Genomic DNA, 23,283 nt, shown 5'->3' on the forward strand with positions numbered 1-23,283 from the left:
TGAGTTTGACAAAATTTCATTGCATCGACCGGGAATCGAACCCGGGCCGCCCGCGTGGCAGGCGAGCATTCTACCACTGAACCACCGATGCAATATATCGTTCGCAGAACATAATTCTTTCCTTTGCCATTTTGTCATTAATGCTTTGAATGTCATTCCAACAAAAGGAATCGAAATTACACTCTCATTATTTACTTATTTTTGATGTATTCTTCATTAATGAGTTTGACAAAATTTCATTACATCGACCGGGAATCGAACCTGGGCCGCCCGCGTGGCCGGCGAGCATTCTACCACTGAACCACCGATGCGATATATCGTTCACAGAACATAATTCTTTCCTTTGCCATTTTGTCATTAATGCTTTGAATGTCATTCCAACAAAAGGAATCGAAATTACACTCTCATTATTTACTTATTTTTGATGTATTCTTCATTAATGAGTTTGACAAAATTTCATTGCATCGACCGAGAATCAAACCCGGGCCGCCCGCGTGGCAGGCGAGCATTCTACCACTGAACCACCGATGCGATATATCGTTCGCAGAACATAATTCTTTCCTTTGCCATTCTGTCATTAATGCTTTGAATGTCATTTCAACAAAAGCAATCGAAATTACACTCTCGTTATTTACTTCGTTTTTTATGTATTCTTAATTAATGAGTTTGACAAAATTTCATTGCATCGACCGGGAATCGAACCCGGGGCGCCCGCGTGGCAGGCGAGCATTCTACCACTGAACCACCGATGCGATATATCGTTCACAGAACATAATTCTTTCCTTTGCCATTTTGTCATTAATTCTTTGAATGTCATTCCAACAAAAGGAATCGAAATTACACTCTCATTATTTACTTATTTCTGATGTATTCTTCATTAATGAGTTTTACAAAATTTCATTGCATCGACCGGGAATCAAACCCGGGCCGCCCGCGTAGCAGGCGAGCATTCTACCACTGAACCACCGATGCGATATATCATTCACAGAACAGAATTCTTTCCTTTGCCATTTTATCATTAATGCTTTGAATGTGATTCCAACAAAAGGAATCGAAATTACACTCTCATTATTTACTTTTTTTTGATGTATTCTTCATTAATGAGTGTGACAAACATTTCATTGCATCGACCGGGAATCAAACCCGGGCCGCCCGCGTGGCAGGCGAGCATCCTACCACTGAACCACCGATGCGATATATCGTTCACAGAACATAATTCTTTCCTTTGCCATTTTGTCATTAATGCTTTGAATGTCATTCCAACAAAAGGAATCGAAATTACACTCTCATTATTTACTTATTTTTGATGTATTCTTCATTAATGAGTTTTACAAAATTTCATTGCATCGACCGAGAATCGAACCCGGGCCGCCCGAATGGCAGGCGAGAATTCTACCACTGAACCACCGATGCGATGTATCGTTCACAGAACATAATTCTTTCCTTTGCCATTTTGTCATTAATGCTTTGAATGTCATTCCAACAAAAGCAATCCTAATTACACTCTCATTATTTACTTATTTTTGATGTAATCTTAATTAATGAGTTTGACAAAATTTCATTGCATCGACCGGGAATCGAACCCAGGCCGCCCGCGTGGCAGGCCAGCATTCTACCACTGAACCACCGATGCGATATATCGTTCACAGAACATAATTCTTTCCTTTGCCATTTTGTCATTAATGCTTTGAATGTCATTTCAACAAAAGGAATCGAAATTACACTCTAATTATTTACTTATTTTTTTATGTATTCTTCCTTAATGAGTTTGACAAAATTTCATTGCATCGACCCGGAATCGAACCCGGGCCGCCCGCGTGGCAGGCGAGCATTCTACAACTGAACCACCGATGCAATATATCGTTCGCAGAACATAATTCTTTCCTTTGCCATTTTGTCATTAATGCTTTGAATGTCATTCCAACAAAAGGAATCGAAATTACACTCTCATTATTTACTTATTTTTGATGTATTCTTCATTAATGAGTTTGACAAAATTTAATTACATCGACCGGGAATCGAACCTGGGCCGCCCGCGTGGCAGGCGAGCATTCTACCACTGAACCACCGATGCGATATATCGTTCACAGAACATAATGATTTTCTTTGCCATTTTGTCATTAATGCTTTGAATGTCATTCCAACAAAAGAAATCGAAATTACACTCTCATTATTTACTTATTTTTGATGTATTCTTCATTAATGAGTTTGACAAAATTTCATTGCATCGACCGAGAATCGAACCCGGGCCGCCCGCGTGGCAGGCGAGCATTCTACCACTGAACCACCGATGCGATGTATCGTTCACAGAACATAATTCTTTCCTTTGCAATTTTGTCATTAATGCTTTGACTGTTATTCCAAAAAAAGCAATCGAAATTACACTCTCATTATTTACTTCGTTTTTTATGTATTCTTAATTAATGAGTTTGACAAAATTTCATTGCATCGACCGGGAATCGAACCCAGGCCGCCCGCGTGGCAGGCCAGCATTCTACCACTGAACCACCGATGCGATATATCGTTCACAGAACATAATTCTTTCCTTTGCCATTTTGTCATTAATGCTTTGAATGTCATTTCAACAAAAGGAATCGAAATTACACTCTAATTATTTACTTATTTTTTTATGTATTCTTCCTTAATGAGTTTGACAAAATTTCATTGCATCGACCGGGAATCGAACCCGGGCCGTCCGCGTAGCAGGCGAGCATTCTACCACTGTACCACCGATTCGATATATCGTTCGCAGAACAGAATTCTTTCCTTTGCCATTTTGTCATTAATGCTTTTAATTTCATTCCAACAAAAGGAATCGAAATTACACTCTCATTATTTAATCATTTTTGAAGTATTCTTGACTAATGAGTTTGACAAAATTTCATTGCATCGACCCGGAATACACCCGGGCCCCCCGTGTTGGAGCGAAGCATTCTACCACTGAACCACCGATGCGATATATCGTTCACAGAACATAATTCTTTCCTGTGCCATTTTGTCATTAATGCTTTGAATGTCATTCCAACAAAAGGAATCGAAATTACACTCTCATTATTTACTTATTTTTGATGTATTCTTCATTAATGAGTTTGACAAAATTTCATTGCATCGATAGGGAATCGTACCCGGGCAGCCCGCGTCGCAGGCGAGCATTCTACCACTGAACCACCGATGCGATATATCGTTCACAGAACATAATTCTTTCCTTTGCCATTTTGTCATTAATTCTTTGAATGTCATTCCAACAAAAGGAATCGAAATAACACTCTCATTATTTACTTTTTTTTGATGTATTCTTCATTAATGAGTGTGACAAACATTTCATTGCATCGACCGGGAATCAAACCCGGGCCGCCCGCGTGGCAGGCGAGCATTCTACCACCGAACCACCGATGCGATATATCGTTCACAGAACATAATTCTTTCCTTTGCCATTTTGTCATTAACGCTTTGAATGTCATTCCAACAAAAGGAATCGAAATTACACTCTCATTATTTACTTATTTTTGATGTATTCTTCATTAATGAGTTTGATGAAATTTCATTGCATCGATAGGGAATCGAACCCGGGCCGCCCGCGACGCAGGCGAGCATTTTACCACTGAACCACCGATGCGATATATCGTTCACAGAACATAATTCATTCCTTTGCCATTTTGTCATTAATGCTTTGAATGTCATTCCAACAAAAGGAATCGAAATTACACTCTCATTATTTACTTATTTTTGATGTATTCTTCATTAATGAGTTTTACAAAATTTCATTGCATCGACCGAGAATCGAACCCGGGCCGCCCGCGTGGCAGGCGAGCATTCTACCACTGAACCACCGATGCGATGTATCGTTCACAGAACATAATTCTTTCCTTTGCCATTTTGTCATTAATGCTTTGAATGTCATTCCAACAAAAGCAATCGAAATTACACTCTCATTATTTACTTCGTTTTTTATGTATTTTTAATTAATGAGTTTGACAAAATTTCATTGCATCGACCGGGAATCGAACCATGGCCGCCCGCGTGGCAGGCCAGCATTCTACCACTGAACAACCGATGCGATATATCGTTCACGGAACATAATTCTTTCCTTTGCCATTTTGTCATTAATGCTTTGAATGTCATTTCAACAAAAGGAATCGAAATTACACTCTCATTATTTACTTATTTCTGATGTATTCTTCATTAATGAGTTTGACACAATTTCATTACATCGACCGGGAATCGAACCCGGGCCGCCCGCGTGGCAGGCGAGCATTCTACCTGAGAACAACCGATGCGATATATCGTTCGCAGAACATAATTCTTTCCTTTGCCATTTTGTCATTAATTCTTTGAATGTCATTCCAACAAAAGGAATCGAAATTACACTCTCATTATTTACTTATTTCTGATGTATTCTTCATTAATGAGTTTGACACAATTTCATTACATCGACCGGGAATCGAACCCGGGCCGCCCGCGTGGCTGGCGAGCATTCTACCACTGAACCAACGGTGCGATAAATCGTTCACAGAACATAATTCTTTCCTTTGCCATTTTTTCATTAATGCTTTGAATGTCATTCCAACAACAGAAATCGAAATTACACTCTCATTATTTACTTCGTTTTTGATGTATTCTTCATTAATGTGTTTGAAAACATTTAATTGCATCGACCTGGAATCGAACCCGGGCCGCCCGCGTGGCAGGCGAGCATTCTTCCACTGAAACACCGATGCGATATGTCGTTACCAGAACATAATTCTTTCCTTTGCCATTTTGTCATTAATGCTTTGAATGTCATTCCAACAAAAGGAATCGAAATTACACTCTCATTATTTACTTATTTTTGATGTATTCTTCATTAATGAGTTTGACAAAATTTCATTGCATCGACCGGGAATCAAACCCGGGCCGCCCGCGTGGCAGGCGAGAATTCTAACACTGAACCAACGATGCGATATATCGTTCACAGAACATAATTCTTTCCTTTGCCATTTTGTCATTAATGCTTTGAATGTCATTCCAACAAAAGGAATCGAAATTACACTCTCATTATTTACTTATTTTTGATGTATTCTTCATTAATGAGTTTTACAAAATTTCATTGCATCGACCGAGAATCGAACCCGGGCCGCCCGAATGGCAGGCGAGAATTCTACCACTGAACCACCGATGCGATGTATCGTTCACAGAACATAATTCTTTCCTTTGCCATTTTGTCATTAATGCTTTGAATGTCATTCCAACAAAAGCAATCCTAATTACACTCTCATTATTTACTTATTTTTGATGTAATCTTAATTAATGAGTTTGACAAAATTTCATTGCATCGACCGGGAATCGAACCCAGGCCGCCCGCGTGGCAGGCCAGCATTCTACCACTGAACCACCGATGCGATATATCGTTCACAGAACATAATTCTTTCCTTTGCCATTTTGTCATTAATGCTTTGAATGTCATTTCAACAAAAGGAATCGAAATTACACTCTAATTATTTACTTATTTTTTTATGTATTCTTCCTTAATGAGTTTGACAAAATTTCATTGCATCGACCCGGAATCGAACCCGGGCCGCCCGCGTGGCAGGCGAGCATTTTACAACTGAACCACCGATGCAATATATCGTTCGCAGAACATAATTCTTTCCTTTGCCATTTTGTCATTAATGCTTTGAATGTCATTCCAACAAAAGGAATCGAAATTACACTCTCATTATTTACTTATTTTTGATGTATTCTTCATTAATGAGTTTGACAAAATTTAATTACATCGACCGGGAATCGAACCTGGGCCGCCCGCGTGGCAGGCGAGCATTCTACCACTGAACCACCGATGCGATATATCGTTCACAGAACATAATGATTTTTTTTGCCATTTTGTCATTAATGCTTTTAATGTCATTCCAACAAAAGAAATCGAAATTACACTCTCATTATTTACTTATTTTTGATGTATTCTTCATTAATGAGTTTGACAAAATTTCATTGCATCGACCGAGAATCGAACCCGGGCCGCCCGCGTGGCAGGCGAGCATTCTACCACTGAACCACCGATGCGATGTATCGTTCACAGAACATAATTCTTTCCTTTGCAATTTTGTCATTAATGCTTTGACTGTTATTCCAAAAAAAGCAATCGAAATTACACTCTCATTATTTACTTCGTTTTTTATGTATTCTTAATTAATGAGTTTGACAAAATTTCATTGCATCGACCGGGAATCGAACCCAGGCCGCCCGCGTGGCAGGCCAGCATTCTACCACTGAACCACCGATGCGATATATCGTTCACAGAACATAATTCTTTCCTTTGCCATTTTGTCATTAATGCTTTGAATGTCATTTCAACAAAAGGAATCGAAATTACACTCTAATTATTTACTTATTTTTTTATGTATTCTTCCTTAATGAGTTTGACAAAATTTCATTGCATCGACCGGGAATCGAACCCGGGCCGTCCGCGTAGCAGGCGAGCATTCTACCACTGTACCACCGATTCGATATATCGTTCGCAGAACAGAATTCTTTCCTTTGCCATTTTGTCATTAATGCTTTTAATTTCATTCCAACAAAAGGAATCGAAATTACACTCTCATTATTTAATCATTTTTGAAGTATTCTTGACTAATGAGTTTGACAAAATTTCATTGCATCGACCCGGAATACACCCGGGCCCCCCGTGTTGGAGCGAAGCATTCTACCACTGAACCACCGATGCGATATATCGTTCACAGAACATAATTCTTTCCTGTGCCATTTTGTCATTAATGCTTTGAATGTCATTCCAACAAAAGGAATCGAAATTACACTCTCATTATTTACTTATTTTTGATGTATTCTTCATTAATGAGTTTGACAAAATTTCATTGCATCGATAGGGAATCGTACCCGGGCAGCCCGCGTCGCAGGCGAGCATTCTACCACTGAACCACCGATGCGATATATCGTTCACAGAACATAATTCTTTCCTTTGCCATTTTGTCATTAATTCTTTGAATGTCATTCCAACAAAAGGAATCGAAATAACACTCTCATTATTTACTTTTTTTTGATGTATTCTTCATTAATGAGTGTGACAAACATTTCATTGCATCGACCGGGAATCAAACCCGGGCCGCCCGCGTGGCAGGCGAGCATTCTACCACCGAACCACCGATGCGATATATCGTTCACAGAACATAATTCTTTCCTTTGCCATTTTGTCATTAACGCTTTGAATGTCATTCCAACAAAAGGAATCGAAATTACACTCTCATTATTTACTTATTTTTGATGTATTCTTCATTAATGAGTTTGATGAAATTTCATTGCATCGATAGGGAATCGAACCCGGGCCGCCCGCGACGCAGGCGAGCATTTTACCACTGAACCACCGATGCGATATATCGTTCACAGAACATAATTCATTCCTTTGCCATTTTGTCATTAATGCTTTGAATGTCATTCCAACAAAAGGAATCGAAATTACACTCTCATTATTTACTTATTTTTGATGTATTCTTCATTAATGAGTTTTACAAAATTTCATTGCATCGACCGAGAATCGAACCCGGGCCGCCCGCGTGGCAGGCGAGCATTCTACCACTGAACCACCGATGCGATGTATCGTTCACAGAACATAATTCTTTCCTTTGCCATTTTGTCATTAATGCTTTGAATGTCATTCCAACAAAAGCAATCGAAATTACACTCTCATTATTTACTTCGTTTTTTATGTATTTTTAATTAATGAGTTTGACAAAATTTCATTGCATCGACCGGGAATCGAACCATGGCCGCCCGCGTGGCAGGCCAGCATTCTACCACTGAACAACCGATGCGATATATCGTTCACAGAACATAATTCTTTCCTTTGCCATTTTGTCATTAATGCTTTGAATGTCATTTCAACAAAAGGAATCGAAATTACACTCTCATTATTTACTTATTTCTGATGTATTCTTCATTAATGAGTTTGACACAATTTCATTACATCGACCGGGAATCGAACCCGGGCCGCCCGCGTGGCAGGCGAGCATTCTACCTGAGAACAACCGATGCGATATATCGTTCGCAGAACATAATTCTTTCCTTTGCCATTTTGTCATTAATTCTTTGAATGTCATTCTAACAAAAGGAATCGAAATTACACTCTCATTATTTACTTATTTCTGATGTATTCTTCATTAATGAGTTTGACACAATTTCATTACATCGACCGGGAATCGAACCCGGGCCGCCCGCGTGGCTGGCGAGCATTCTACCACTGAACCAACGGTGCGATATATCGTTCACAGAACATAATTCTTTCCTTTGCCATTTTTTCATTAATGCTTTGAATGTCATTCCAACAACAGAAATCGAAATTACACTCTCATTATTTACTTCGTTTTTGATGTATTCTTCATTAATGTGTTTGAAAACATTTAATTGCATCGACCTGGAATCGAACCCGGGCCGCCCGCGTGGCAGGCGAGCATTCTTCCACTGAAACACCGATGCGATATGTCGTTACCAGAACATAATTCTTTCCTTTGCCATTTTGTCATTAATGCTTTGAATGTCATTCCAACAAAAGGAATCGAAATTACACTCTCATTATTTACTTATTTTTGATGTATTCTTCATTAATGAGTTTGACAAAATTTCATTGCATCGACCGGGAATCAAACCCGGGCCGCCCGCGTGGCAGGCGAGAATTCTACCACTGAACCAACGATGCGATATATCGTTCACAGAACATAATTCTTTCCTTTGCCATTTTGTCATTAATGCTTTGAATGTCATTCCAACAAAAGGAATCGAAATTACACTCTCATTATTTACTTATTTTTGATGTATTCTTCATTAATGAGTTTGACAAAATTTCATTGCATCGACCGGGAATCGAACCCGGGCCGCCCGCGTGGCAGGCGAGCATTCTAGCACTGAACCAACGATGCGATATATCGTTCACAGAACATAATTCTTTCCTTTGCCATTTTGTCATTAATGCTTTGAATGTAATTCCAACAAAAGGAATCGAAATTACACTCTCATTATTTACTTATTTTTGATGTATTCTTCATTAATGAGTTTGACAAAATTTCATTGCATCGACCGGGATTCGAACCCGGGCACCATTCGTGAGAGGCGAGCATTCTACCACTGAACCACCGATGCGATATATCGTTCACAGAACATAATTCTTTCCTTTGCCATTTTGTCATTAATGCTTTGAATGTCATTCCAACAAAAGAAATCGAAATTACACTCTCATTATTTACTTATTTTTGATGTATTCTTCATTAATGAGTTTGACAAAATTTCATTGTATCGACCGGGATTCGAACCCGGGTACCATGCGTGAGAGGCGAGCATTCTACCACTGAACCACCGATGCGATATATCGTTCACAGAACATAATTCTTTCCTTTGCCATTTTGTCATTAATGCTTTGAATGTCATTCCAACAAAAGGAATCGAAATTACACTCTCATTATTTACTTATTTTTGATGTATTCTTCATTAATGAGTTTGACAAAATTTCATTGCATCGACCGGGAATCGAACCCGGGCCGCCCGCGTGGCAGGCGAGCATTCTACCACTGAACCACCGATTCGATATATCGTTCACAGAACATAATTCTTTCCTTTGCCATTTTGTCATTAATGCTTTGAATGTCATTCCAACAAAAGGAATCGAAATTACACTCTCATTATTTACTTCGCTTTTTATGTATTCTTCATTAATGAGTGTGACAAAATTTCATTGCATCGACCGGGAATCGAACCCGGTCCGCCCGCGTGGCAGGCGAGCATTCTACCACTGAACCACCGATGCGATATATCGTTCGCAGAACATAATTCTTTCCTTTGCCATTTTGTCATTAATGCTTTGAATGTCATTCCAACAAAAGGAATCGAAATTACACTCTCATTATTTACTTATTTTTGATGTATTCTTCATTAATGAGTTTGACAAAATTTCATTGCATCGACCGGGAATCAAACCCGGGCCGCCCGACTTGTAGGCGAGCATTCTACCACTGAACCACCGATGCGATATATCGTTCACAGAACATAATTCTTTCCTTTGCCATTTTGTCATTAATGCTTTGAATGTGATTCCAACAAAAGGAATCGAAATTACACTCTCATTATTTACTTTTTTTTATGTATTCTTCATTAATGAGTTTGACAAAAATTTCATTGCATCGACCGGGAATCAAACCCGGGCCGCCCGCGTGGCAGGCGAGCATTCTACCACTGAACCACCGATGCGGTATATCGTTCACAGAACATAATTCTTTCCTGTGCCATTTTGTCATTAATGCTTTGAATGTCATTCCAACAAAAGGAATCGAAATTACACTCTAATTATTTACTTATTTTTGATGTATTCTTCATTAATGAGTTTGACACAATTTCATTGCATCGACCGGGAATCGAACCCAGGCCGCCCGCGTGGCAGGCGAGCATTCTACCACTGAACCACCGATGCGATATATCGTTCACAGAACATAATTCTTTCCTTTGCCATTTTGTCATTAATGCTTTGAATGTCATTTCAACAAAAGGAATCGAAATTACACTCTCATTATTTACTTATTTTTGATGTATTCTTCATTAATGAGTGTGACAAGATTTCGTTGCATCGACCGGGAATCGAACCCGGGCCGCCCGCGTGGCAGGCGAGCATTCTACCACTGAACCACCGATGCGATATATCGTTCACAGAACATAATTCTTTCCTTTGCCATTTTGTCATTAATGCTTTGAATGTCATTCAAACAAAAGGAATCGAATTTACACTCTCATTATTTACTTATTTTTGATGTATTCTTCATTAATGAGTTTGACAAAATTTCATTGCATGGGACCGGGAATCGAACCCAGGCCGCCCGCGTGGCAGGCGAGCATTCTACCACTGAACCACCGATGCGATATATCGTTCACAGAACATAATTCTTTCCTTTGCCATTTTGTCATTAATGCTTTGAATGTGATTCCAACAAAAGGAATCGAAATTACACTCTCATTATTTACTTTTTTTTTATGTATTCTTCATTAATGAGTTTGACAAAAATTTCATTGCATCGACCGGGAATCAAACCCGGGCCGCTCGCGTGGCAGGCGAGCATTCTACCACTGAACCACCGATGCGGTATATCGTTCACAGAACATAATTCTTTCCTTTGCCATTTTGTCATTAATGCTTTGAATGTCATTCCAACAAAAGGAATCGAAATTACACTCTCATTATTTACTTCGCTTTTTATGTATTCTTCAGTAATGAGTTTGACACAATTTCATTGCATCGACCGGGAATCGAACCCAGGCCGCCCGCGTGGCAGGCGAGCATTCTACCACTGAACCACCGATGCGATATATCGTTCACAGAACATAATTCTTTCCTTTGCCATTTTGTCATTAATGCTTTGAATGTCATTCCAACAAAAGGAATCGAAATTACACTCTTATTATTTACTTATTTTTGATGTATTCTTAAATTATGAGTTTGACAAGATTTCGTTGCATCGACCGGGAATCGAACCCAGGCCGCCCGCGTGGCAGGCGAGCATTCTACCACTGAACCACCGATGCGATATATCGTTCACAGAACATAATTTTTTCCTTTGCCATTTTGTCATTAATGCTTTGAATGTCATTCCAACAAAAGGAATCGAAATTACACTCTCATTATTTACTTATTTTTGATGTTTTCTTCATTAATGAGTTTGAGAAAATTTCATTGCATCGACCGGGAATCGAACCCGGGCCGCCCGCGTGGTAGGCGAGCATTCTACCACTGAACCACCGATGCGATATATCATTCACAGAACAGAATTCTTTCCTTTGCCATTTTGTCATTAATGCTTTGAATTTCATTCCAACAAAAGGATTGGAAATTACACTCTCATTATTTAATCATTTTTGAAGTATTCTTGATTAATGAGTTTGACAAAATTTCATTGCATCGACCCGGAATCGAACCCGGGCCCCCCGTGTTGCAGCGGAGCATTCTACCACTGAACCACCGATGCGATATATCGATCACAGAACAGAATTTTTTCCTTTGCCATTTTGTCATTAATGCTTTGAATGTCATTCCAACAAAAGGAATCGAAATTACACTCTCATTATTTACTTATTTTTGATGTATTCTTCATTAATGAGTTTGAGAAAATTTCATTGCATCGACCGGGAATCGAACCCGGGCCGCCCGCGTGGTAGGCGAGCATTCTACCACTGAACCACCGATGCGATATATCGTTCACAGACATAATTTTTTCCTTTGCCATTTTTTCATTAATGCTTTGAAAGTCATTCCAACAAAAGGAATCGAAATTACACTCTCATTATTTACTTATTTTTGATGTATTCTTCTTTAATGAGTTTGACAAAATTTCATTGCATCGACCGGGAATCGAACCCGGGCCGCCTGCGTGGCAGGCGAGCATTCTACTACTGAACCACCGATGCGATATATCGTTCACAGAACATAATTCTTTCCTTTGCCATTTTGTCATTAATGCTGTGAATGTCATTCCAACAAAAGGAATCGAAATTACACTCTCATTATTTACTTATTTTTGATGTATTCTTCATTAATGAGTTTTACAAAAGTTCATTGCATCGACCGAGAATCGAACCCGGGCCGCCCGCGTGGCAGGCGAGCATTCTACCACCGAACCACCGATGCGATGTATCGTTCACAGAACATAATTCTTTCCTTTGCCATTTTGTCATTAATGCTTTGAATGTCATCCCAACAAAAGCAATCGAAATTACACTCTCATTATTTACTTCGTTTTTTATGTATTCTTAATTAATGAGTTTGACAAAATTTCATTGCATCGACCGGGAATCGAACCCGGGCCGCCCGCGTGGCAGGCCAGCATACTACCACTGAACCACCGATGCGATATATCGTTCACAGAACATAATTCTTTCCTTTGCCATTTTGTCATTAATGCTTTGAATGTCATTTCAACAAAAGGAATCGAAATTACACTCTAATTATTTACTTATTTTTTTATGTATTCTATCTTAAGGAGTTTGATAAAATTTCATTGCATCGACCGGGAATCGAACCCGGGCCGCCCGCGTGGCAGGCGAGCATTCTACCACTGAACCACCGGTGCGATATATCGTTCGCAGAACATAATTCTTTCCTTTGCCATTTTGTCATTAATGCTTTGAATGTCATTCCAACAAAAGGAATCGAAATTACACTCTCATTATTTACTTATTTCTGATGTATTCTTCATTAATGAGTTTGACAAAATTTCATTGCATCGACCGGGAATCGAACCCGGGCCGCCCGCGTGGCAGGCCAGCATTCTACCACTGAACCACCGAGGCGATATATCATTCACAGAACAGAATTCTTTCCTTTGCCATTTTGTCATTAATGCTTTGAATTTCATTCCAACAAAAGGAATGGAAATTACACTCTCATTTTTTAATCATTTTTGAAGTATTCTTGATTAATGAGTTTGACAAAATTTCATTGCATGTACCCGGAATCGAACCCGGGCCCCCCGTGTTGCAGTTGAGCCTTCTACCACTGAACCACCGATGCGATTTATCGATCACAGAACAGAATTTTTTCCTTTGCCATTTTGTCATTAATGCTTTGAATGTCATTCCAACAAAAGGAATCGAAATTACACTCTCATTATTTACTTATTTTTGATGTTTTCTTCATTAATGAGTTTGAGAAAATTTCATTGCATCGACCGGGAATCGAACCCGGTTCGCCCGCGTGGTAGGCGAGCATTCTACCACTGAACCACCGATGGAATATATCTTTCACAGACATAATTTTTTCCTTTGCCATTTTGTCATTAATGCTTTGAAAGTCATTCCAACAAAAGGAATGTAAATTACACTCTCATTATTTACTTATTTTTGATGTATTCTTCTTTAATGAGTTTGACAAAATTTCATTGCATCGACCGGGAATCGAACCCGAGCCGCCCGCGTGGCAGGCGAGCATTCTACCACTGAACCACCGATGCGATATATCATTCACAGAACAGAATTCTTTCCTTTGCCATTTTGTCATTAATGCTTTGAATTTCATTCCAACAAAAGGATTGGAAATTACACTCTCATTATTTAATCATTTTTGAAGTATTCTTGATTAATGAGTTTGACAAAATTTCATTGCATCGACCCGGAATCGAACCCGGGCCCCCCGTGTTGCAGCGGAGCATTCTACCACTGAACCACCGATGCGATATATCGATCACAGAACAGAATTTTTTCCTTTGCCATTTTGTCATTAATGCTTTGAATGTCATTCCAACAAAAGGAATCGAAATTACACTCTCATTATTTACTTATTTTTCATGTATTCTTGATTAATGAGTTTGACAAAATTTCATTGCATCGACCGGGAATCGAACCCGGGCCGCCCGCGTGGCAGGCGAGCATTCTACCACTGAACAACCGATGCGATATATCGTTCACAGAACATAATTCTTTCCTTTGCCATTTTGTCATTAATGCTTTGAATGTCATTCCAACAAAGGAATCGAAATTACACTCTCATTATTTGCTTCGTTTTTTATGTATTCTTCATTAATGAGTTTGACAAAATTTCATTGCATCGACCGGGAATCGAGCCCGGGCCGCCCGCGTGGCAGGCGAGCATTCTACCACTGAACAACCGAGGCGATATATCGTTTACAGAACATAATTCTTTCCTTTGCCATTTTGTCATTAATGCTTTGAATGTCATTCCAACAAAACGAATCGAAATTACACTCTCATTATTTACTTATTTTTGATGTATTATTCATTAATGAGTTTGACAAAATTTCATTGCATCGACCGGGAATCGAACCCGGGCCGCCCGCGTGGCAGGCGAGCATTGTACCACTGAACCACCGATGCGATATATCGTTCACTGAACATAATTCTTTCCTTTGCCATTTTGTCATTAATGCTTTGAATGTCATCCCAACAAAAGCAATCGAAATTACACTCTCATTATTTACTTCGTTTTTTATGTATTCTTAATTAATGAGTTTGACAAAATTTCATTGCATCGACCGGGAATCGAACCCGGGCCGCCCGCGTGGCAGGCCAGCATACTACCACTGAACCACCGATGCGATATATCGTTCACAGAACATAATTCTTTCCTTTGCCATTTTGTCATTAATGCTTTGAATGTCATTTCAACAAAAGGAATCGAAATTACACTCTAATTATTTACTTATTTTTTTATGTATTCTATCTTAAGGAGTTTGATAAAATTTCATTGCATCGACCGGGAATCGAACCCGGGCCGCCCGCGTGGCAGGCGAGCATTCTACCACTGAACCACCGGTGCGATATATCGTTCGCAGAACATAATTTTTTCCTTTGCCATTTTGTCATTAATGCTTTGAAAGTCATTCCAACAAAAGGAATGTAAATTACACTCTCATTATTTACTTATTTTTGATGTATTCTTCTTTAATGAGTTTGACAAAATTTCATTGCATCGACCGGGAATCGAACCCGAGCCGCCCGCGTGGCAGGCGAGCATTCTACCACTGAACCACCGATGCGATATATCATTCACAGAACAGAATTCTTTCCTTTGCCATTTTGTCATTAATGCTTTGAATTTCATTCCAACAAAAGGATTGGAAATTACACTCTCATTATTTAATCATTTTTGAAGTATTCTTGATTAATGAGTTTGACAAAATTTCATTGCATCGACCCGGAATCGAACCCGGGCCCCCCGTGTTGCAGCGGAGCATTCTACCACTGAACCACCGATGCGATATATCGATCACAGAACAGAATTTTTTCCTTTGCCATTTTGTCATTAATGCTTTGAATGTCATTCCAACAAAAGGAATCGAAATTACACTCTCATTATTTACTTATTTTTGATGTATTCTTCATTAATGAGTTTGAGAAAATTTCATTGCATCGTCCGGGAATCGAACCCGGGCCGCCCGCGTGGTAGGCGAGCATTCTACCACTGAACCACCGATGCGATATATCGTTCACAGACATAATTTTTTCCTTTGCCATTTTTTCATTAATGCTTTGAAAGTCATTCCAACAAAAGGAATCGAAATTACACTCTCATTATTTACTTATTTTTTATGTATTCTTCTTTAATGAGTTTGACAAAATTTCATTGCATCGACCGGGAATCGAACCCGGGCCGCCCGCGTGGAAGGCGAGCATTTTACCACTCAACCACCGATGCGATATATCGTTAACGGAACATAATTCTTTCCTTTGCCATTTTGTCATTAATGCTTTTAATGTCATTCCAACAAAAGGAATCGAAATTACACTCTCATTATTTACTTGGTTGTTTATGTATTCTTCATTAATGAGTTTGACAGTCTTTCATTGCATTGACCGGGATTCGAACCCGGGCCGCCCGCGTGGCAGGCGAGCATTCTACCACTGAACCACCGATGCGATATATCGTTCACAGAACATAATTCTTTCCTTTGCCATTTTGTCATTAATGCTTTGAATGCCATTCCAACAAAAGCAATCGAAATTACACTCTCATTATTTACTTCGTTTTTTATGTATTCTTCATTAATGAGTTTGACAAACTTTCATTGCATTTACCGGGAATCGAACCCGGGCAACCCGCGTGGCAGGCGAGCATTCTACCACTGAACCACCGCTGCGATATATCGTTCCTAGAACAACATTCTTTCCTTTGCCATTTTGTTATTAATTCTTTGAATGTCATTCCAACAAAAGAAATCGAAATAGCACTCTCATTATTTACTTATTTGTGATGTATTCTTCATTAATAAGTTCGACCCAATTTCATTGCATCGACCGGGAATCGAACCCGGGCAGCCCGCGTGGAAGGCGAGCATTCTACCACTGAACCACCGATGCGATATATCGTTCACAGAACATAATTCTTTCCTTTGCCATTTTGTCATTAATGCTTTGAATGTCATTTCAACAAAAGGAATCGAAATTACACTCTAATTATTTACTTATTTTTTTATGTATTCTTCCTTAAGGAGTTTGATAAAATATCATTGCATCGACCGGGAATCGAACCCGGGCCGCCCGCGTGGCAGGCGAGCATTCTACCACTGAACCACCGATGCGATATATCGTTCGCAGAACATAATTCTTTCCTTTGCCATTTTGTCATTAATTCTTTGAATGTCATTCCAACAAAAGGAATCGAAATTACACTCTCATTATTTACTTATTTCTGATGTATTCTTCATTAATGAGTTTGACAAAATTGCATTTCATCGACCGGGAATCGAACCCGGGCCGCCCGCGTGGCAGGGTAGCATTCTACCACTGAACCACCGATGCGATATATCATTCACAGAACAGAATTCTTTCCTTTGCCATTTTGTCATTAATGCTTTGAATTTCATTCCAACAAAAGGAATCGAAATTACACTCTCATTATTTAATCATTTTTGAAGTATTCTTGATTAATGAGTTTGAGAAAATTTCATTGCATCGACCGGGATTCGAACCCGGGCCGCCCGCGTGGGAGGCGAGCATTGTACCACTGAACCACCGATGCGATATATCGTTCACAGAACATAATTCTTTCCTTTGCCATTTTGTAATTAATGCTTTGAATGTCATTCCAACAAAAGGAATCGAAATTACACTCTCATTATTTACTTATTTTTGATGTATTCTTCATTAATGAGTTTGACAAAATTTCATTGCATCGACCGGGAATCGAACCCGAGCCGCCCGCGTGGCAGGCGAGCATTCTACCACTGAACCACCGATGCGATATATCATTCACAGAACAGAATTCTTTCCTTTGCCATTTTGTCATTAATGCTTTGAATTTCATTCCAACAAAAGGATTGGAAATTACACTCTCATTATTTAATCATTTTTGAAGTATTCTTGATTAATGAGTTTGACAAAATTTCATTGCATCGACCCGGAATCGAACCCGGGCCCCCCGTGTTGCAGCGGAGCATTCTACCACTGAACCACCGATGCGATATATCGATCACAGAACAGAATTTTTTCCTTTGCCATTTTGTCATTAATGCTTTGAATGTCATTCCAACAAAAGGAATCGAAATTACACTCTCATTATTTACTTATTTTTGATGTATTCTTCATTAATGAGTTTGAGAAAATTTCATTGCATCGACCGGGAATCGAACCCAGGCCGCCCGCGTGGTAGGCGAGCATTCTACCACTGAACCACCGATGCGATATATCGTTCACAGACATAATTTTTTCCTTTGCCATTTTTTCATTAATGCTTTGAAAGTCATTCCAACAAAAGGAATCGAAATTACACTCTCATTATTTACTTATTTTTTATGTATTCTTCTTTAATGAGTTTGACAAAATTTCATTGCATCGACCGGGAATCGAACCCGGGCCGCCCGCGTGGAAGGCGAGCATTTTACCACTCAACCACCGATGCGATATATCGTTAACGGAACATAATTCTTTCCTTTGCCATTTTGTCATTAATGCTTTTAATGTCATTCCAACAAAAGGAATCGAAATTACACTCTCATTATTTACTTGGTTGTTTATGTATTCTTCATTAATGAGTTTGACAGTCTTTCATTGCATTGACCGGGATTCGAACCCGGGCCGCCCGCGTGGCAGGCGAGCATTCTACCACTGAACCACCGATGCGATATATCGTTCACAGAACATAATTCTTTCCTTTGCCATTTTGTCATTAATGCTTTGAATGCCATTCCAACAAAAGCAATCGAAATTACACTCTCATTATTTACTTCGTTTTTTATGTATTCTTCATTAATGAGTTTGACAAACTTTCATTGCATTTACCGGGAATCGAACCCGGGCAACCCGCGTGGCAGGCGAGCATTCTACCACTGAACCACCGCTGCGATATATCGTTCCTAGAACAACATTCTTTCCTTTGCCATTTTGTTATTAATTCTTTGAATGTCATTCCAACAAAAGAAATCGAAATAGCACTCTCATTATTTACTTATTTGTGATGTATTCTTCATTAATAAGTTTGACCCAATTTCATTGCATCGACCGGGAATCGAACCCGGGCAGCCCGCGTGGAAGGCGAGCATTGTACCACTGAACCACCGATGCGATATATCGTTCACAGAACATAATTCTTTCCTTTGCCATTTTGTAATTAATGCTTTGAATGTCATTCCAACAAAAGGAATCGAAATTACACTCTCATTATTTACTTATTTTTGATGTATTCTTCATTAATGAGTTTGACAAAATTTCATTGCATCGACCGGGAATCGAACCCGGGCCGCCCGCGTGGCAGGCGAGCATTCTACCACTAAACTACCGATGCGATATATCGTTCACAGAACATAATTCTTTCCTTTGCCATTTTGTCATTAATGCTTTGAATGTCATTCCAACAAAAGGAATCGAAATTACACTCTCATTATTTACTTATTTTTCATGTATTCTTGATTAATGAGTTTGACAAAATTTCATTGCATCGACCGGGAATCGAACCCGGGCCGCCCGCGTGGCAGGCGAGCATTCTACCACTGAACAACCGATGCGATATATCGTTCACAGAACATAATTCTTTCCTTTGCCATTTTGTCATTAATGCTTTGAATGTCATTCCAACAAAGGAATCGAAATTACACTCTCATTATTTGCTTCGTTTTTTATGTATTCTTCATTAATGAGTTTGACAAAATTTCATTGCATCGACCGGGAATCGAGCCCGGGCCGCCCGCGTGGCAGGCGAGCATTCTACCACTGAACAACCGAGGCGATATATCGTTTACAGAACATAATTCTTTCCTTTGCCATTTTGTCATTAATGCTTTGAATGTCATTCCAACAAAACGAATCGAAATTACACTCTCATTATTTACTTATTTTTGATGTATTATTCATTAATGAGTTTGACAAAATTTCATTGCATCGACCGGGAATCGAACCCGGGCCGCCCGCGTGGCAGGCGAGCATTGTACCACTGAACCACCGATGCGATATATCGTTCACTGAACATAATTCTTTCCTTTGCCATTTTGTCATTAATGCTTTGAATGTCATCCCAACAAAAGCAATCGAAATTACACTCTCATTATTTACTTCGTTTTTTATGTATTCTTAATTAATGAGTTTGACAAAATTTCATTGCATCGACCGGGAATCGAACCCGGGCCGCCCGCGTGGCAGGCCAGCATACTACCACTGAACCACCGATGCGATATATCGTTCACAGAACATAATTCTTTCCTTTGCCATTTTGTCATTAATGCTTTGAATGTCATTTCAACAAAAGGAATCGAAATTACACTCTAATTATTTACTTATTTTTTTATGTATTCTATCTTAAGGAGTTTGATAAAATTTCATTGCATCGACCGGGAATCGAACCCGGGCCGCCCGCGTGGCAGGCGAGCATTCTACCACTGAACCACCGGTGCGATATATCGTTCGCAGAACATAATTCTTTCCTTTGCCATTTTGTCATTAATGCTTTGAATGTCATTCCAACAAAAGGAATCGAAATTACACTCTCATTATTTACTTATTTCTGATGTATTCTTCATTAATGAGTTTGACAAAATTTCATTGCATCGACCGGGAATCGAACCCGGGCCGCCCGCGTGGCAGGCCAGCATTCTACCACTGAACCACCGAGGCGATATATCATTCACAGAACAGAATTCTTTCCTTTGCCATTTTGTCATTAATGCTTTGAATTTCATTCCAACAAAAGGAATGGAAATTACACTCTCATTTTTTAATCATTTTTGAAGTATTCTTGATTAATGAGTTTGACAAAATTTCATTGCATGTACCCGGAATCGAACCCGGGCCCCCCGTGTTGCAGTTGAGCCTTCTACCACTGAACCACCGATGCGATTTATCGATCACAGAACAGAATTTTTTCCTTTGCCATTTTGTCATTAATGCTTTGAATGTCATTCCAACAAAAGGAATCGAAATTACACTCTCATTATTTACTTATTTTTGATGTTTTCTTCATTAATGAGTTTGAGAAAATTTCATTGCATCGACCGGGAATCGAACCCGGTTCGCCCGCGTGGTAGGCGAGCATTCTACCACTGAACCACCGATGGAATATATCTTTCACAGACATAATTTTTTCCTTTGCCATTTTGTCATTAATGCTTTGAAAGTCATTCCAACAAAAGGAATGTAAATTACACTCTCATTATTTACTTATTTTTGATGTATTCTTCTTTAATGAGTTTGACAAAATTTCATTGCATCGACCGGGAATCGAACCCGAGCCGCCCGCGTGGCAGGCGAGCATTCTACCACTGAACCACCGATGCGATATATCATTCACAGAACAGAATTCTTTCCTTTGCCATTTTGTCATTAATGCTTTGAATTTCATTCCAACAAAAGGATTGGAAATTACACTCTCATTATTTAATCATTTTTGAAGTATTCTTGATTAATGAGTTTGACAAAATTTCATTGCATCGACCCGGAATCGAACCCGGGCCCCCCGTGTTGCAGCGGAGCATTCTACCACTGAACCACCGATGCGATATATCGATCACAGAACAGAATTTTTTCCTTTGCCATTTTGTCATTAATGCTTTGAATGTCATTCCAACAAAAGGAATCGAAATTACACTCTCATTATTTACTTATTTTTGATGTATTCTTCATTAATGAGTTTGAGAAAATTTCATTGCATCGTCCGGGAATCGAACCCGGGCCGCCCGCGTGGTAGGCGAGCATTCTACCACTGAACCACCGATGCGATATATCGTTCACAGACATAATTTTTTCCTTTGCCATTTTTTCATTAATGCTTTGAAAGTCATTCCAACAAAAGGAATCGAAATTACACTCTCATTATTTACTTATTTTTTATGTATTCTTCTTTAATGAGTTTGACAAAATTTCATTGCATCGACCGGGAATCGAACCCGGGCCGCCCGCGTGGAAGGCGAGCATTTTACCACTCAACCACCGATGCGATATATCGTTAACGGAACATAATTCTTTCCTTTGCCATTTTGTCATTAATGCTTTTAATGTCATTCCAACAAAAGGAATCGAAATTACACTCTCATTATTTACTTGGTTGTTTATGTATTCTTCATTAATGAGTTTGACAGTCTTTCATTGCATTGACCGGGATTCGAACCCGGGCCGCCCGCGTGGCAGGCGAGCATTCTACCACTGAACCACCGATGCGATATATCGTTCACAGAACATAATTCTTTCCTTTGCCATTTTGTCATTAATGCTTTGAATGCCATTCCAACAAAAGCAATCGAAATTACACTCTCATTATTTACTTCGTTTTTTATGTATTCTTCATTAATGAGTTTGACAAACTTTCATTGCATTTACCGGGAATCGAACCCGGGCAACCCGCGTGGCAGGCGAGCATTCTACCACTGAACCACCGCTGCGATATATCGTTCCTAGAACAACATTCTTTCCTTTGCCATTTTGTTATTAATTCTTTGAATGTCATTCCAACAAAAGAAATCGAAATAGCACTCTCATTATTTACTTATTTGTGATGTATTCTTCATTAATAAGTTCGACCCAATTTCATTGCATCGACCGGGAATCGAACCCGGGCAGCCCGCGTGGAAGGCGAGCATTCTACCACTGAACCACCGATGCGATATATCGTTCACAGAACATAATTCTTTCCTTTGCCATTTTGTCATTAATGCTTTGAATGTCATTTCAACAAAAGGAATCGAAATTACACTCTAATTATTTACTTATTTTTTTATGTATTCTTCCTTAAGGAGTTTGATAAAATATCATTGCATCGACCGGGAATCGAACCCGGGCCGCCCGCGTGGCAGGCGAGCATTCTACCACTGAACCACCGATGCGATATATCGTTCGCAGAACATAATTCTTTCCTTTGCCATTTTGTCATTAATTCTTTGAATGTCATTCCAACAAAAGGAATCGAAATTACACTCTCATTATTTACTTATTTCTGATGTATTCTTCATTAATGAGTTTGACAAAATTGCATTTCATCGACCGGGAATCGAACCCGGGCCGCCCGCGTGGCAGGGTAGCATTCTACCACTGAACCACCGATGCGATATATCATTCACAGAACAGAATTCTTTCCTTTGCCATTTTGTCATTAATGCTTTGAATTTCATTCCAACAAAAGGAATCGAAATTACACTCTCATTATTTAATCATTTTTGAAGTATTCTTGATTAATGAGTTTGAGAAAATTTCATTGCATCGACCGGGATTCGAACCCGGGCCGCCCGCGTGGGAGGCGAGCATTGTACCACTGAACCACCGATGCGATATATCGTTCACAGAACATAATTCTTTCCTTTGCCATTTTGTAATTAATGCTTTGAATGTCATTCC

At 39.3% G+C, this 23,283-nt stretch overlaps 60 non-coding genes across 60 annotated transcripts; all 60 read right to left on the reverse strand.

The window, feature by feature from the left end:
* Positions 1-20: 20 nt before the first annotated feature.
* Positions 21-91, reverse strand: Trnag-gcc (transfer RNA glycine (anticodon GCC)). Its single transcript has one exon. It is a non-coding gene; the product is annotated as a tRNA-Gly (tRNA).
* Positions 92-681: 590 nt separating this feature from the next.
* On the reverse strand, positions 682-752 carry Trnag-gcc (transfer RNA glycine (anticodon GCC)). The gene has a single exon. It is a non-coding gene; the product is annotated as a tRNA-Gly (tRNA).
* A 149-nt stretch (positions 753-901) lies between these two features.
* Trnas-gcu (transfer RNA serine (anticodon GCU)) lies at positions 902-972 on the reverse strand. The gene has a single exon. It is a non-coding gene; the product is annotated as a tRNA-Ser (tRNA).
* A 150-nt stretch (positions 973-1,122) lies between these two features.
* Trnag-gcc (transfer RNA glycine (anticodon GCC)) lies at positions 1,123-1,193 on the reverse strand. Its single transcript has one exon. It is a non-coding gene; the product is annotated as a tRNA-Gly (tRNA).
* A 369-nt stretch (positions 1,194-1,562) lies between these two features.
* Positions 1,563-1,633, reverse strand: Trnag-gcc (transfer RNA glycine (anticodon GCC)). Its single transcript has one exon. It is a non-coding gene; the product is annotated as a tRNA-Gly (tRNA).
* Positions 1,634-2,223: 590 nt separating this feature from the next.
* Positions 2,224-2,294, reverse strand: Trnag-gcc (transfer RNA glycine (anticodon GCC)). The gene has a single exon. It is a non-coding gene; the product is annotated as a tRNA-Gly (tRNA).
* Positions 2,295-2,444: 150 nt separating this feature from the next.
* On the reverse strand, positions 2,445-2,515 carry Trnag-gcc (transfer RNA glycine (anticodon GCC)). Its single transcript has one exon. It is a non-coding gene; the product is annotated as a tRNA-Gly (tRNA).
* A 1,250-nt stretch (positions 2,516-3,765) lies between these two features.
* Positions 3,766-3,836, reverse strand: Trnag-gcc (transfer RNA glycine (anticodon GCC)). Its single transcript has one exon. It is a non-coding gene; the product is annotated as a tRNA-Gly (tRNA).
* A 1,471-nt stretch (positions 3,837-5,307) lies between these two features.
* Trnag-gcc (transfer RNA glycine (anticodon GCC)) lies at positions 5,308-5,378 on the reverse strand. The gene has a single exon. It is a non-coding gene; the product is annotated as a tRNA-Gly (tRNA).
* Positions 5,379-5,968: 590 nt separating this feature from the next.
* Trnag-gcc (transfer RNA glycine (anticodon GCC)) lies at positions 5,969-6,039 on the reverse strand. Its single transcript has one exon. It is a non-coding gene; the product is annotated as a tRNA-Gly (tRNA).
* Positions 6,040-6,189: 150 nt separating this feature from the next.
* Trnag-gcc (transfer RNA glycine (anticodon GCC)) lies at positions 6,190-6,260 on the reverse strand. Its single transcript has one exon. It is a non-coding gene; the product is annotated as a tRNA-Gly (tRNA).
* A 1,250-nt stretch (positions 6,261-7,510) lies between these two features.
* Positions 7,511-7,581, reverse strand: Trnag-gcc (transfer RNA glycine (anticodon GCC)). Its single transcript has one exon. It is a non-coding gene; the product is annotated as a tRNA-Gly (tRNA).
* A 1,471-nt stretch (positions 7,582-9,052) lies between these two features.
* Positions 9,053-9,123, reverse strand: Trnae-cuc (transfer RNA glutamic acid (anticodon CUC)). The gene has a single exon. It is a non-coding gene; the product is annotated as a tRNA-Glu (tRNA).
* A 149-nt stretch (positions 9,124-9,272) lies between these two features.
* On the reverse strand, positions 9,273-9,343 carry Trnae-cuc (transfer RNA glutamic acid (anticodon CUC)). The gene has a single exon. It is a non-coding gene; the product is annotated as a tRNA-Glu (tRNA).
* Positions 9,344-9,492: 149 nt separating this feature from the next.
* Trnag-gcc (transfer RNA glycine (anticodon GCC)) lies at positions 9,493-9,563 on the reverse strand. Its single transcript has one exon. It is a non-coding gene; the product is annotated as a tRNA-Gly (tRNA).
* A 150-nt stretch (positions 9,564-9,713) lies between these two features.
* On the reverse strand, positions 9,714-9,784 carry Trnag-gcc (transfer RNA glycine (anticodon GCC)). Its single transcript has one exon. It is a non-coding gene; the product is annotated as a tRNA-Gly (tRNA).
* A 149-nt stretch (positions 9,785-9,933) lies between these two features.
* Positions 9,934-10,004, reverse strand: Trnac-aca (transfer RNA cysteine (anticodon ACA)). Its single transcript has one exon. It is a non-coding gene; the product is annotated as a tRNA-Cys (tRNA).
* A 149-nt stretch (positions 10,005-10,153) lies between these two features.
* Positions 10,154-10,224, reverse strand: Trnag-gcc (transfer RNA glycine (anticodon GCC)). Its single transcript has one exon. It is a non-coding gene; the product is annotated as a tRNA-Gly (tRNA).
* Positions 10,225-10,373: 149 nt separating this feature from the next.
* Trnag-gcc (transfer RNA glycine (anticodon GCC)) lies at positions 10,374-10,444 on the reverse strand. The gene has a single exon. It is a non-coding gene; the product is annotated as a tRNA-Gly (tRNA).
* Positions 10,445-10,593: 149 nt separating this feature from the next.
* On the reverse strand, positions 10,594-10,664 carry Trnag-gcc (transfer RNA glycine (anticodon GCC)). Its single transcript has one exon. It is a non-coding gene; the product is annotated as a tRNA-Gly (tRNA).
* Positions 10,665-11,035: 371 nt separating this feature from the next.
* Trnag-gcc (transfer RNA glycine (anticodon GCC)) lies at positions 11,036-11,106 on the reverse strand. The gene has a single exon. It is a non-coding gene; the product is annotated as a tRNA-Gly (tRNA).
* A 150-nt stretch (positions 11,107-11,256) lies between these two features.
* On the reverse strand, positions 11,257-11,327 carry Trnag-gcc (transfer RNA glycine (anticodon GCC)). The gene has a single exon. It is a non-coding gene; the product is annotated as a tRNA-Gly (tRNA).
* A 149-nt stretch (positions 11,328-11,476) lies between these two features.
* Trnag-gcc (transfer RNA glycine (anticodon GCC)) lies at positions 11,477-11,547 on the reverse strand. The gene has a single exon. It is a non-coding gene; the product is annotated as a tRNA-Gly (tRNA).
* A 149-nt stretch (positions 11,548-11,696) lies between these two features.
* Trnag-acc (transfer RNA glycine (anticodon ACC)) lies at positions 11,697-11,767 on the reverse strand. The gene has a single exon. It is a non-coding gene; the product is annotated as a tRNA-Gly (tRNA).
* A 149-nt stretch (positions 11,768-11,916) lies between these two features.
* On the reverse strand, positions 11,917-11,987 carry Trnac-gca (transfer RNA cysteine (anticodon GCA)). Its single transcript has one exon. It is a non-coding gene; the product is annotated as a tRNA-Cys (tRNA).
* A 149-nt stretch (positions 11,988-12,136) lies between these two features.
* Trnag-acc (transfer RNA glycine (anticodon ACC)) lies at positions 12,137-12,207 on the reverse strand. Its single transcript has one exon. It is a non-coding gene; the product is annotated as a tRNA-Gly (tRNA).
* An 810-nt stretch (positions 12,208-13,017) lies between these two features.
* Positions 13,018-13,088, reverse strand: Trnag-gcc (transfer RNA glycine (anticodon GCC)). Its single transcript has one exon. It is a non-coding gene; the product is annotated as a tRNA-Gly (tRNA).
* Positions 13,089-13,677: 589 nt separating this feature from the next.
* On the reverse strand, positions 13,678-13,748 carry Trnag-acc (transfer RNA glycine (anticodon ACC)). Its single transcript has one exon. It is a non-coding gene; the product is annotated as a tRNA-Gly (tRNA).
* Positions 13,749-13,896: 148 nt separating this feature from the next.
* On the reverse strand, positions 13,897-13,967 carry Trnag-gcc (transfer RNA glycine (anticodon GCC)). Its single transcript has one exon. It is a non-coding gene; the product is annotated as a tRNA-Gly (tRNA).
* Positions 13,968-14,116: 149 nt separating this feature from the next.
* On the reverse strand, positions 14,117-14,187 carry Trnac-gca (transfer RNA cysteine (anticodon GCA)). Its single transcript has one exon. It is a non-coding gene; the product is annotated as a tRNA-Cys (tRNA).
* Positions 14,188-14,336: 149 nt separating this feature from the next.
* Positions 14,337-14,407, reverse strand: Trnag-gcc (transfer RNA glycine (anticodon GCC)). Its single transcript has one exon. It is a non-coding gene; the product is annotated as a tRNA-Gly (tRNA).
* Positions 14,408-14,776: 369 nt separating this feature from the next.
* On the reverse strand, positions 14,777-14,847 carry Trnag-gcc (transfer RNA glycine (anticodon GCC)). The gene has a single exon. It is a non-coding gene; the product is annotated as a tRNA-Gly (tRNA).
* Positions 14,848-15,218: 371 nt separating this feature from the next.
* On the reverse strand, positions 15,219-15,289 carry Trnag-gcc (transfer RNA glycine (anticodon GCC)). The gene has a single exon. It is a non-coding gene; the product is annotated as a tRNA-Gly (tRNA).
* Positions 15,290-15,438: 149 nt separating this feature from the next.
* On the reverse strand, positions 15,439-15,509 carry Trnag-gcc (transfer RNA glycine (anticodon GCC)). The gene has a single exon. It is a non-coding gene; the product is annotated as a tRNA-Gly (tRNA).
* Positions 15,510-15,658: 149 nt separating this feature from the next.
* Trnac-gca (transfer RNA cysteine (anticodon GCA)) lies at positions 15,659-15,729 on the reverse strand. The gene has a single exon. It is a non-coding gene; the product is annotated as a tRNA-Cys (tRNA).
* A 149-nt stretch (positions 15,730-15,878) lies between these two features.
* On the reverse strand, positions 15,879-15,949 carry Trnag-acc (transfer RNA glycine (anticodon ACC)). Its single transcript has one exon. It is a non-coding gene; the product is annotated as a tRNA-Gly (tRNA).
* A 148-nt stretch (positions 15,950-16,097) lies between these two features.
* Trnag-ucc (transfer RNA glycine (anticodon UCC)) lies at positions 16,098-16,168 on the reverse strand. Its single transcript has one exon. It is a non-coding gene; the product is annotated as a tRNA-Gly (tRNA).
* Positions 16,169-16,318: 150 nt separating this feature from the next.
* Trnag-gcc (transfer RNA glycine (anticodon GCC)) lies at positions 16,319-16,389 on the reverse strand. Its single transcript has one exon. It is a non-coding gene; the product is annotated as a tRNA-Gly (tRNA).
* Positions 16,390-16,759: 370 nt separating this feature from the next.
* Trnag-ucc (transfer RNA glycine (anticodon UCC)) lies at positions 16,760-16,830 on the reverse strand. Its single transcript has one exon. It is a non-coding gene; the product is annotated as a tRNA-Gly (tRNA).
* Positions 16,831-16,980: 150 nt separating this feature from the next.
* Positions 16,981-17,051, reverse strand: Trnag-gcc (transfer RNA glycine (anticodon GCC)). The gene has a single exon. It is a non-coding gene; the product is annotated as a tRNA-Gly (tRNA).
* Positions 17,052-17,420: 369 nt separating this feature from the next.
* Positions 17,421-17,491, reverse strand: Trnag-ccc (transfer RNA glycine (anticodon CCC)). Its single transcript has one exon. It is a non-coding gene; the product is annotated as a tRNA-Gly (tRNA).
* A 149-nt stretch (positions 17,492-17,640) lies between these two features.
* On the reverse strand, positions 17,641-17,711 carry Trnag-gcc (transfer RNA glycine (anticodon GCC)). Its single transcript has one exon. It is a non-coding gene; the product is annotated as a tRNA-Gly (tRNA).
* A 149-nt stretch (positions 17,712-17,860) lies between these two features.
* Trnac-gca (transfer RNA cysteine (anticodon GCA)) lies at positions 17,861-17,931 on the reverse strand. Its single transcript has one exon. It is a non-coding gene; the product is annotated as a tRNA-Cys (tRNA).
* A 149-nt stretch (positions 17,932-18,080) lies between these two features.
* Trnag-acc (transfer RNA glycine (anticodon ACC)) lies at positions 18,081-18,151 on the reverse strand. The gene has a single exon. It is a non-coding gene; the product is annotated as a tRNA-Gly (tRNA).
* A 148-nt stretch (positions 18,152-18,299) lies between these two features.
* Positions 18,300-18,370, reverse strand: Trnag-ucc (transfer RNA glycine (anticodon UCC)). The gene has a single exon. It is a non-coding gene; the product is annotated as a tRNA-Gly (tRNA).
* A 150-nt stretch (positions 18,371-18,520) lies between these two features.
* Trnag-gcc (transfer RNA glycine (anticodon GCC)) lies at positions 18,521-18,591 on the reverse strand. Its single transcript has one exon. It is a non-coding gene; the product is annotated as a tRNA-Gly (tRNA).
* Positions 18,592-18,961: 370 nt separating this feature from the next.
* On the reverse strand, positions 18,962-19,032 carry Trnag-ucc (transfer RNA glycine (anticodon UCC)). Its single transcript has one exon. It is a non-coding gene; the product is annotated as a tRNA-Gly (tRNA).
* A 149-nt stretch (positions 19,033-19,181) lies between these two features.
* On the reverse strand, positions 19,182-19,252 carry Trnag-gcc (transfer RNA glycine (anticodon GCC)). The gene has a single exon. It is a non-coding gene; the product is annotated as a tRNA-Gly (tRNA).
* Positions 19,253-19,401: 149 nt separating this feature from the next.
* Positions 19,402-19,472, reverse strand: Trnag-gcc (transfer RNA glycine (anticodon GCC)). Its single transcript has one exon. It is a non-coding gene; the product is annotated as a tRNA-Gly (tRNA).
* A 369-nt stretch (positions 19,473-19,841) lies between these two features.
* Trnag-gcc (transfer RNA glycine (anticodon GCC)) lies at positions 19,842-19,912 on the reverse strand. The gene has a single exon. It is a non-coding gene; the product is annotated as a tRNA-Gly (tRNA).
* A 371-nt stretch (positions 19,913-20,283) lies between these two features.
* On the reverse strand, positions 20,284-20,354 carry Trnag-gcc (transfer RNA glycine (anticodon GCC)). The gene has a single exon. It is a non-coding gene; the product is annotated as a tRNA-Gly (tRNA).
* A 589-nt stretch (positions 20,355-20,943) lies between these two features.
* Trnag-acc (transfer RNA glycine (anticodon ACC)) lies at positions 20,944-21,014 on the reverse strand. The gene has a single exon. It is a non-coding gene; the product is annotated as a tRNA-Gly (tRNA).
* Positions 21,015-21,162: 148 nt separating this feature from the next.
* Positions 21,163-21,233, reverse strand: Trnag-gcc (transfer RNA glycine (anticodon GCC)). The gene has a single exon. It is a non-coding gene; the product is annotated as a tRNA-Gly (tRNA).
* A 149-nt stretch (positions 21,234-21,382) lies between these two features.
* Trnac-gca (transfer RNA cysteine (anticodon GCA)) lies at positions 21,383-21,453 on the reverse strand. Its single transcript has one exon. It is a non-coding gene; the product is annotated as a tRNA-Cys (tRNA).
* A 149-nt stretch (positions 21,454-21,602) lies between these two features.
* Positions 21,603-21,673, reverse strand: Trnag-acc (transfer RNA glycine (anticodon ACC)). Its single transcript has one exon. It is a non-coding gene; the product is annotated as a tRNA-Gly (tRNA).
* A 148-nt stretch (positions 21,674-21,821) lies between these two features.
* Trnag-ucc (transfer RNA glycine (anticodon UCC)) lies at positions 21,822-21,892 on the reverse strand. The gene has a single exon. It is a non-coding gene; the product is annotated as a tRNA-Gly (tRNA).
* Positions 21,893-22,042: 150 nt separating this feature from the next.
* Trnag-gcc (transfer RNA glycine (anticodon GCC)) lies at positions 22,043-22,113 on the reverse strand. Its single transcript has one exon. It is a non-coding gene; the product is annotated as a tRNA-Gly (tRNA).
* Positions 22,114-22,483: 370 nt separating this feature from the next.
* Trnag-ucc (transfer RNA glycine (anticodon UCC)) lies at positions 22,484-22,554 on the reverse strand. The gene has a single exon. It is a non-coding gene; the product is annotated as a tRNA-Gly (tRNA).
* Positions 22,555-22,704: 150 nt separating this feature from the next.
* Positions 22,705-22,775, reverse strand: Trnag-gcc (transfer RNA glycine (anticodon GCC)). Its single transcript has one exon. It is a non-coding gene; the product is annotated as a tRNA-Gly (tRNA).
* Positions 22,776-23,144: 369 nt separating this feature from the next.
* On the reverse strand, positions 23,145-23,215 carry Trnag-ccc (transfer RNA glycine (anticodon CCC)). The gene has a single exon. It is a non-coding gene; the product is annotated as a tRNA-Gly (tRNA).
* Between the last annotated feature and the right edge of the window lie 68 nt (positions 23,216-23,283).

This window comes from Euprymna scolopes, chromosome 7, assembly GCF_053919585.1.
Source record: "Euprymna scolopes isolate OS-2025 chromosome 7, ASM5391958v1, whole genome shotgun sequence".
Classification (NCBI taxonomy): domain Eukaryota; kingdom Metazoa; phylum Mollusca; class Cephalopoda; order Sepiida; family Sepiolidae; genus Euprymna; species Euprymna scolopes.